Raw genomic sequence first — 11165 nt, forward strand, 5'->3', positions numbered from 1 at the left:
TGGGTATCTCAACCATTCACCCCCCCCTCTGGTTGGCTTAGTTCTTGTGATTCGATCCTACACTTTCGAACATAGAAATTCATAGTATATTTTAAGGAATTAGAAGAGCGTATATATTTTAGTCCCTCAACCATGGCTAGGGTCTTATTGTGATTTCTTAACTACAAAACTATTTACTTTTGGCCCCACATATCTCAAATCATCCACATTACATCCCTAGCCTTATGTCCAAAGTAGGGTGGTTTTCAATGACTTAAAAGGTTTATTAGGGTCTATATGTGCTAATAGTAGAAGACATGCATCATCATACTAATAAATAACAAAAAAAGCAAAATAAATAAAAAATGAAGACAATATACATCATACATAACCTGTTTCTCCTATATCTTAGATATGGTTTAGCTTTAATTCACAAACTAGAATGACTCGTGGTCACGACAAACCACCAATAAGCTCAGGGATGAAATATGGATGGTTTCATGAGTCAAGAGACCAATAGTGATCACTTTCATAGTTGAGGGACCAAATTTCAATACAGTCTACTCTGCGTTGGAACTATATCCAAGGTAAAACAGTAGAGTTCTTTTATTAAGTTCAATCTGTTTTCTTCATTAATTGGTTCAAATTAAACTAACATATTATAAGCATAAAATATATAGTGATCTTGTAAGCTCATACAAATTAAAAGCTAAACATAACAGCATGAAAAGAAAATGAATGAAACTAAACAGGTAAGAAAACTCCACTAAAATGTGCTTGAAGTATGACTACATATTCTATGACTTAGGCTATGCATATGTAAGTTCAGACTCTCGGTGAGTGAAAATAAGAAATTTTCATAAGAATAATCAGTAAATATTAATAAAAAGAAAACAATTGTTGATGTATTATGTAAAAGTATTACCTCCGTCTCAAAATAAGTAGATATCTTGCTATATATAAGCCTATATATTTTGGGACAGAGAAAACACTTACTACAATCAACTACACGTACTATGTATTGATACTTCCTATCTTGGTTCCCGCTTCAATTTATAACCTTATAAGATAGACACATTTTTTTCCCTCCAATCCATGATTTGTATATCTACTTCATACGATCCGTTGCAGCAAACCGACTATCATGCCCTCCAATCAAGCTGGGTTTGCTTTCTCCTATCGTAAAATCTAATTCGAGAGCCCTTTCGTTTTAGCGCTATTGCGCGACACTGGCAGAGCCGTCCGATCACTTGCGTCATCATGGAGTCCATCTGCGTGGGCCTTGCAGTCGCAGGCGTGGCTTTCTGGATAAGGATCGAGATGAAACCACCCCAACCACACATCACACGCAATTCCTGCTTCATAGAGAGTCACAGAGAGAGAGGGGGTACAGTTTCTCCCCCATGTCCTTTTTCTCTTCAACAAAGTTTTCTCTCAAATTACTTATCCGATCTACAATCCGATTACACCATTGTATTTGTTACAATTAAATCTTCACAACAAGATCTTACATGATTATATTACGATGAAAAAATATTTCTATTTGTAAATTACTTTTATTATATACATAAGTTACTTTTATCATATATATAAGTTACTTTTAGATTTGACTAAATTACTTCTTAGACATATAACAGTAAATTCAATAAAGTCTAAAAGTAATTTACATATATTATAAAAGTAACTTAAAACAAAACTGAAGTAACTTTGTCATGACATTAGAAGTAAATTCGTTGTAGGGATAAAATAGGACTTTATCTAGAAATTAAATTTAATCAAAATAAATCAACACACGTAAGTTTAACAATTTTTAAAAGTAACTTCAATGTTAATTGGAAGTAACTTTTGCATGGTTCAAGTTGAAAGGAGATACTAGATGGAGTACAAACTAGCTACCACTAGCTGTGTAGTCACGTCCGATGAAAAAAGGCATTAATTAAAGTTACTTTCTTTTTGTTAAAAGTTACTTCTAGAATACATGTAAATTACTTTTAGGCTTTATTGAATTTACTTTTATATGTCTAAGAAGTAATTTAGTGAAATCTAAAAGTAATTTAGATTTATTATAAAAGTAATTTATTATTTTTTATCAAAATATAATCATGTGAGATCTTGTTATAAATATTTAATTGTTATGAACACAATAGTGTAATCGGATCGTAGATCGGATGAGTAGTTTAAGAGAAAAATGTATTTGAAGTATAAGTGGATAGTGTCTCTCATAGATGGAGTGGTAGCTGATTTAGACAAACTAGCTACCACTAGCCGTGTAGTCACATCCTTCTCCTATGTCTACCTATCTGTCTGCCAGATAAAATCAAAACATGCAACCTTTCTATTTGGCATTGTTCCTTTTTGCACGCAAAATCTAAACCGAGAGCGCTCTCGATTTAATGTTAATGAGCGACGCACTCATTCGTGAGAGAAGGTTCAGTGCTACTAGTACGTGAGAGAAGGGTCCTGTGCTGCTAGTACAGCTATGTGAGAAAATGTCCCGTTGTTACCTGTGCACATAATGCATATCTATTTGTTTTCTTTTTATAGAATTTTCTCTCAAATTATTTATCCAATCTACAATCAGATTACACCATTATGTTTGTTGCAATTAAATCTTTACAACAAGATCTTACATGATTATATTATGATGAAAAAATATTTATATTTTTAAATTACTTTTATTATCGGAAACGCTATATTTGTGATGCCACAAATTTGTTTGTTTTGCAGTCAGATATTTTGACTGTTGATGTTGCTTTAAGATCTGTGTTATATATTGCCGTGGCAACTTACGTTGCGGCTGTGATTAATTAAAACTTAGCATCTTCATTAGTTCAAGCTTTAAAGCTATTCTTTATATAAATTTATAATGTAGTTACACACCACTTATATCCTACTTACACGCCACTTACACATGTAATTACTATATAATTTTGAGACTTACATATGTATTTTTGAAACTTACATTATAAATACACTAAATTTACATATGTAATTTATGGACTTACAATGTAAATAAATGCTGACTATTTTTTAATAAAAAATATGGTGCTATAAATATAGCTATTCCCTTTATTATATATGTAAGTTACTTTTATCATATATATAAGTTACTTTTAGATTTGACTAAATTACTTCTATTCATTCATAATGCTTTTAGTTGATTATTTTTATTATTGTTTTTAGTTAATTCTATATTTTGTGGACTTTATAAATCTTATCTACACTTTACTTGCGAATTTACTCTACATAGTTCTTATTTCAGCTCACTCACAATATAATTATTTCTACTACAGAGAGTTACTCCCCCCGTTTTATAATGTAAGTCATTTTAGCATTGTCCACATTCATATAGATGTTAATGAATCTAGATATAGTTCTAAATTAAAGTTACTTTCCTTTTGTTATAAGTTACTTCTATAATATATGTAAATTACTTTTAAGCTTTACTGATCTTAACTTAGTGAAATCTAGAAGTAATTTAGACATATCATAAAAGTAATTTATGATTTTTCAATGTAATATCTTGTTGTAAAGATTTAATTGTTACGAACACAACGGTGTAATCGGATTATAAATCGGATGAGTAATTTAAGAGAAACTTCTCTAAGAAGAAAAAAATACATAGATATTTAGTGTACTAGTAGCTTTTTTTTTTTGGAAAGAAGGGTATCTCTCTTTAGCAGTATCCAGCTACATGTTAACCCGTACTACACACATCGTAGATAAGTTCGCTGTTGGGAGTGGGTGGCATTGGAATATATAGAAACACACCGGCATATTTCCCTCTAAAGTAGATTAGCCAAACCAATGTCTCTGCCCGGGCAAATTGGCTGGGCTAGCTACTGCCAGTCTTGTCAGGGCATCTCTTTAGCTTAGACTTGCCATACCAACAAAGCTAGATAGTTGCTGCTACAACTAGCAATAAAAACGGAGCGGATAGTTTCCGTCCACTCTAGATAAAAACGGATACGTATACCTTTCAGATCGGATAATTCTTGGATAGTTCGGATATGTATATGAATACGGTATTTTCTCCCGAATACAAATATGGATATGGTATCGAGGTTTTCATCGGATACGGATAATAATTCGGATATTCGGTGAATAGTGTTATTCGGGTATCCGCAGAAGCCTTGAGGTATACCCCATTTCTTTCTAACTCTATAACCTTCAATATACCTTTATAAATTTTAATAGTAGTTTATCTCTTAACACAAGACCATACTATTAATATTGTTTAAATTTTAAAAAATATTTATAAATTATATTTCATTTTATATAAAATGAGCTAATTATATATGTTGATATTTGTTTCTATTAGAAGTTGAGTTGGTTTTCGTGTTCCGAAAAAAAATTGTTTTCGTATTTGTGTCCGATCATATTCGATTCTTATTCGTATTCAATATAATCCGTATTTGTTTCCGTATTCAAGCTATCCGTATTCGTTTTCGTATCTGGTAAAAAATATGAAAGCGAATATGGTATGAGCATTATCCGTCTGTATCCGCTCCGTTTTCATCCCTAGCTAAAACAGCACCTGGCCAGCAAAGCTAATTGATATGGTGTGGCAAAAAGGGCCCTTCTGTAGCGTTCTTTTGTCTTTACAGAGCAAAGCCACAACTCTGTTTGTGATTTTTAACAAGGCAGAAGTTGGGCACGGGACGCCACCAGAGTCACACTAGCAATCACTACTTGAATTAACAGACCGGTAGCAAGGGCACGGTCAGAGCAGAGGAATCACGCTGGTCCGGCCGATCTCCATCGTTTTCGAGGATAACTTTTCACTGTGCTAAAAGTTTCTTTTTTTTTTTTTTGTCCTTCAACCTTTCACCCCTGGGTTAGTTTTTACTATACAATCCTACATTTATAATGGTATTTCATTACCACCAATAGATATGATGTATTGATTTACGATGCTCTTACTTTATTTCACAATTTCTGTCACTTCATTCTACTATCAGTAATTACATAAAAGCTTTTCGTAAGTGACATGACAAATGTAAGTTGTTGTTGCTTTAATTAGATGGCGAGGGGTCCTAATAGATATGCCAGTTCTGCAAATGTCGTATAACTGTCCAATGCCAAATTGCTTATCTGTATTATAAATGACCATTTTTCCACGACATGATCCATTGGAGGTGGTCAACTACAAGTCCTTGCATACCCATAAAAAATAAAATATGGCAAAGGTTTTTGAAAACCACAAATTCACATATTTCTAGCACTATACTTGGATATAAAAAATTGACACGATACAATTATCTTTGATATTAACTTTCATAAGCAACAAACATATATTTATGATCAAAATTACAGAGAATATGTTGCCTCAAACTCACTGATGGCACCAATTGTTTAACATAGAGTACGAAAGAAATGCAGCATGTGTGTACATATCTGGAAACAAAATGCATCACATCCTGTTCACTTAGAGCAAAATGGTATTGTATAATGTATTTGTCGGTGTCTACTCCTACCGCGCGTGCACACTCGATCAACTTGGAAACACTGAAAGCAAAAGATCGAACACCTCACAGAGCTAACACACACGAACAGAGGTTATTGGCGCTGCTTGATAAGCCACAGATTATCTTGTTTCTCTAAATTTATTCATAGCAAGAACATGTAAACGCGCAGCGACTGGACTCCTAAAATGGAGAACACGATCAGACGTGCGCTTAGCACGACGCAAGGACACGACCACACGATCACACATAAACAGAGAAATTGCTAAAGACTCTGCAAAATAATGAGCTATGCTATGTACAACGATACAACCATGGGGTTAACTAACAGTATTCTCGGGCACATAAGGAACAAACAACAAATATCAGTATAGAGGGGCAATACAGGGAGAGAGAATTTTACGAGGACAAACAAAATAAGCTATAAACTCCTAGGAGCAAATAAAGAGTTTACTCGTTAAGTTTTTTTTATTGTACTACTTTTTCATGAATAGTTATATACATTATTTTGTTACTGACAATACTGCAGCCATCGACTCTGGGGCTGTTTAGAACCCACCCCAAAATTTTAAACCCTGTCACATAGAACGTTTGAATACCTGCATAAAGTATTAAATGTAGGCTAAAAAATGACTAATTACACAGATATATATGGATTCTTTTTTCACTTCTGTAACAAGTACCCTACACATAACATGCAAGAAGATTTTATTTTGAGAATGAGCGGCATCTGAAAAGAAGCACATCGCAGCATGCACTAGCGTTGCGACCATCCTGCAACTCTGAGAGGTTTGGGACACCTTGCTCATTGACAATCGGCCATGGACAGTCTAAATTGTGATCGAGGTCAAATCCAAGCAAGAGGGAGCGGGGCTGCACGTATCTGTGCTACCAACCTGTCCAATGCTCTTGCCCCAAATTTGGCCTATTCCACAGCAGAGGGTAGCATTTCGCACCCTAATTAAGGTGAGACATGAATCCCATACAAAGCTAGTGGCACGCCAAGTTCAGATTTGTGCAGACACGAGTTTTGCCAGATAATTCACGTAGTCCCTCTCTGGATTTGGGCCAAGACTTCGGCCGGGGGTTCCTTTCGTACATGGAGTTTTACATGTTATTTTTATGACTTGTGGTTTGATTCCTGCCAATTCCTTTAAGTCCTAAATATAAATCATACTGTGGAGGAATTATATCCAACAAAGAATGGCTGATTTCTTTCATCGAAAAGCGAATTATTTTCAACAATCATATCAACATTCAACAATTCACGTATTACTTTCTAAGAGTGAACCCACCACTAGGAGAGAGATTATTTCTGATTGTAGCAACCAAGATGAAGAAAACTCCACTGAAATTTGCTTCAAGTACAGACTAACTATTATGCGAGTTACGTTAGGCATGTGTAAGTTCAGTGATTGATAAATAGCAAAAATCTAGAACAGTGATAAATAATCTACCCTATAATTGAACAAATGGTTTTACTTATTTACTCATTCATCATGTCACACATCTAACGGTGTAAAATCATCTTATGAGCTAGATCGAACGTGCCAGATGCACACGCGTGTCGCTCCTAATGCCGCAATCACGGGCTCACCGCGCCTCCTCCGCATCGGCCTCTCTCGAGCAGCACCTCGCGCGCCCCTCTCCCGCAACCGCCGGACACCCTCATTGGCTCCACAAATCACACTGCCATCGCGGCGTCGCCGTCCCGCTGCTCGCACCCCTCCGCCCATCGCGCCGAACCGCGCCGGAGTCGCCCTCCCCAGCCCTCAGCGCATCTCACCGATCCACGCCGCCAGGCCAGAGTCGCCGTCTCCGCCCCTGATCTACGCCTGGGCGCTCGCCTCCGCGCCCCCAGATCATCTTCGGTCGGAGTCGCCGGGCTTGTCGCCAAGCCAATCCCCTCCGCCACCGATAGGAGGTACAGAAACCTCTGTCCACCCCTGCCTGGCCTCTGTCACCGACTCTGCCGTGTGGGCTCTCTGCTCGCGCGTGCTCCTCCACACATCCCAGCACCCCGCCGCGGCTCTTGCCCCCGTCGCGTCGGCGCACTCCTCCGGTTATTCCCCTCCGCCACCACTGCCTCCTCCGTCGGGCCTGACCTCTCCGACGTGTTGAGGCACTACATAAGGTGTCCGATTTGCTTCCTTTTTCATGTTTGCTATGGTTATCTAGATGCTAATTTTGCAGTAGACATGGGGTTGAGCTCACCTCTGTTGGCACGGTATATAAGTCAATGGAATGTCCAATGACTTATGAATCTTCACTTGTAATTCTGGATTGCTTTGGGTTTTGGGACTTGCATTTGCCAACCAATGCATAAATGCTTCTTCCAGCGTTAAAATCAGACCTTAGATGCAAATCCACTGTATCCATACTATCGAGTACATTATGGTTGCCTATAACCCAATTTGGTTCACCGATATATTTCTCAATGTCAATCCTGTTTGCATTTTTGGGTTCAGCACTCTGTACTTTTCAGTTTTCACTACTGCTCGATGGAAAGAAGCCTTCAACTGCCTGTTAGCTGTTAGTTTTTACATTCTACGGTGCAAGGATCCTTGGACACTTAATTAGAGCAGCGTAAAGAAATTGGATTTTGAAGTTCTTTTTTGTGATGACAAATACTAACATCTTCTCTGAACTTTTGATTTTTGTATTGCCCTTAATACAGGCAGGTAAAAAAACAAGGAGAAGAACTAGCTTTTGTATAGATATGTTCATCACAATTAGCTAACACATCTGTTAATCAAAATATTTTAACTCTTGCCGGTTTAACCTTACCTCTTGCATGGAGTCCATGGCATAATTCACATGATTCTAATATGTTTGATTCGAAACCATGGCATGGTGATTTCAGATATCAAAGAAAACTTTACCATGTTCATCGCTTGCTTTGATTCCAATATGTTTGATTCAAAACTGTGGCATGGCGATTTCAGACATCAAAGTAAACTTTACCATGTTATATCCAGCTCTGGAATGACCTGTGTTCTTATCTCAAACAGAAGCATAATATGTCGTTACAGCTCAGACCTATATACTATGGTTCATCGGCAGTGACTCAATGTCATGGATGTGAAAATTGAGAAAGCTTGACACGTGCTTACAAGAAGAAGATCCCAGTTAAATAAGACATTACCATTGATCTCCGGTGGGCATTTTGTAGAATTGTGTCCTTACTACTATGATTTGTAATGATGAAGCGTGTACGATTTGAAATTAACTTGTTATAAATAAGATAAATGAGGCGCAAAAAGCAAGGTTGTTTTTTCTGCAGAAGCCATTTCAAAAGGACTTGGATTCTGCAGAAGGACAATTTGTTGCCCAACTTAGGGAGTTATCTGAGGAAAACCAGCTCTACAGAATTGATTGCTATCTTTTTTTTTAGTGCAAGCTAAGAAAATGGCTTACACCCAGGTAAGAACTACAACTAATATTTGAGCTGATTCTTTTTTGTTGGTACTCATGGGGGTAAGTGGATAATATGGACTTCAGGCTCACTATGGTTTGGCATTTTTCAACACGAGCAATTTGGAAAGGATTTTATCAGCATATTTTTTATTCAATCCAATATATGTTGTTGATATATAGTTGGAGAAGCATCGAATGACTGATCATGAACTGTAGGAGGTACTAAAATGGCCTTAGAAGAATAGTTTGTTGTGCCACTGCCATCCAATTTTTTATCATGAGCTGTAGGAGGTATACTAAAATAGCCTTAGAAGAATAGTTTGTTGTGCCACTGCCATCCAATTTTTTTTTTACCATGACAAATTTTAGATATCCGTACAGATTTAATAAAGGCATGCTTCATGAACCTGCACTGGAAGCAATTGTAGCGCACAAACGAAAGTGCTTGTTCAAGAAAACTAATTTCATATTCTCTATGTGGGTTCTGCCGATATGTGTGCCGAAACCATGATAAGATGGCAAAATAAAGGTGGCAAGAAATGAAGTATGAACTAAAAATTTGAACTTGGATTCCTATATGCAGTAACGCTTCTTCAAGCAGAACTTCTAGGGGAGGCTCTTAGATCTACCGTATGTTCCTACTGCAAATGGGGGAGCAAAGAGATGAAGCACCGGCAAAGCTAGCTTTGATTTATTATTGTTTATTGAGCCGCTTTGTGAAGTAGCTCCTTGCGTTCTAATTGTGCTTATGCCCTTCACAAATTCCATGATAAGGAAAATCTCAGTTTCATGTAATTTGGCACATGTGCGTGGATATAGCTAAAACTGATGATTTAGATGACAAATCAAGATGTATTATGGTAAACCTTTTTGTGAAGTTTGTTTTCCTTGAGTAAATAGGAAACTTTTTTTAAAATTTGATGTATGTTGTTTTGAAATTTAAGTCAGAAATGTAATTCAAGTCTGACTCCATTTGCACTAAGAATATATGCTCTTAATCATCTTATTCTTTTACATCTTGAATATAATTATTTTTCTAATATGTATTTGTACATAATGTGCGTTGCACGTGCATGGTTAGTATAATTTTTGTAATTATTTTATCTCATTCTATGCTTGACAAAACATATATCTTATTTTCGTTGTTTGATTTGTATTACCAAATATTTCCGTTGCGTTAGCACGGGCAGAATACTAGTTAATATTAGTTGAAAAGAAAGAAAACATTTGCTGAGGCATGAAATAGACAGATAATCTCCTTATTTAGATTCCATTCAAGCCTCGTTATTATTAGTATTAGTGTTGACAACCAAATTATGCAATACAACAAATTATAACAATGTTTAGCCAGATTTGGAAAGGACCTCAGCATACTATCATGGGTCGGTCAGACGGTAGGTATACGATCGTTTAGACCGGCGGCCCTCAATCCGAGTACGATTAAGGCAGTTTGTACGTTTCTTTGCTTGGGCATGAGGTTTCTTGAGTTCTAATTGATCTATAAACTTAATAGGACATAGAGAAATATGCCTATGGAAGAAAGACCAATCCCTTTATACGAGCTATGCCTGGTTCGATTCTAACCCCTAACCACAATCCCAGCTACACAATCGAATCGTTATTTTGCCTTCACCATTACTTTTAAGTCATGTTTCTACCTTATCTTCAACCTAGCATTAGTCTGCCTATCTTTATCGATTTGCACCACAAATCATCCACCTTGCCACAAATCATTCGCCTTAGCTACGAGCAGTGTTGCATTGGGGCTGGGTCTGCTATTTTGATTTTTTATACTCGGTTTTATACCAGGAGGGATGGGTCTCACTGCACAGAATGGGTGGGAGGGGAGGACAAAGGAAACTCTGCTTTTCCATCCAATCGGTACTTTGTTGGCTGGTCCTTGATTGGCGTGTACAATTATTTTGTATCTATAGCTACGAGAGTCTGCTACCGTTTGTATATATGTTTGCCCCGTAAATCTTCCGATTACCTACGAGGCAGGTGGTTATTTCCGTATCGATCTAAATCAGCCTAGAGACTAGTTTTATGTCTAAATCGGTTCCGCTAGCCGGTTTAATCTGTTAAACCCATCTTGGTTTAGAGTTTTCTAGATTAAGATGATTGGCGACTCTATTAACACAGTAAATCTTTAGGTGAGTCCGTGTTATTAGCTAGAAAGGATGCCAACCGTTAGTCTATTACTTTCTTGAATTAAAAGGAAGGCGCTACTCCCTTGATTCATTTATATATAGTGTATTTTAATTTAAAAAGTGCCCCTTAAAAGATTTTCACCAGTGATTAGTT

The 11165-nt window shown here is 36.8% G+C and overlaps 1 long non-coding RNA gene across 1 annotated transcript; it reads left to right on the plus strand.

Moving 5' to 3' along the window:
* Positions 1-7104: 7104 nt before the first annotated feature.
* On the plus strand, positions 7105-8852 carry LOC136351290 (uncharacterized). Its single transcript, XR_010734270.1, has 2 exons — positions 7105-7578; positions 8456-8852. It is a non-coding gene; the product is annotated as an uncharacterized lncRNA (long non-coding RNA).
* Positions 8853-11165: the final 2313 nt, after the last annotated feature.

This window comes from Oryza sativa, chromosome 8, assembly GCF_034140825.1.
Source record: "Oryza sativa Japonica Group chromosome 8, ASM3414082v1".
Classification (NCBI taxonomy): domain Eukaryota; kingdom Viridiplantae; phylum Streptophyta; class Magnoliopsida; order Poales; family Poaceae; genus Oryza; species Oryza sativa.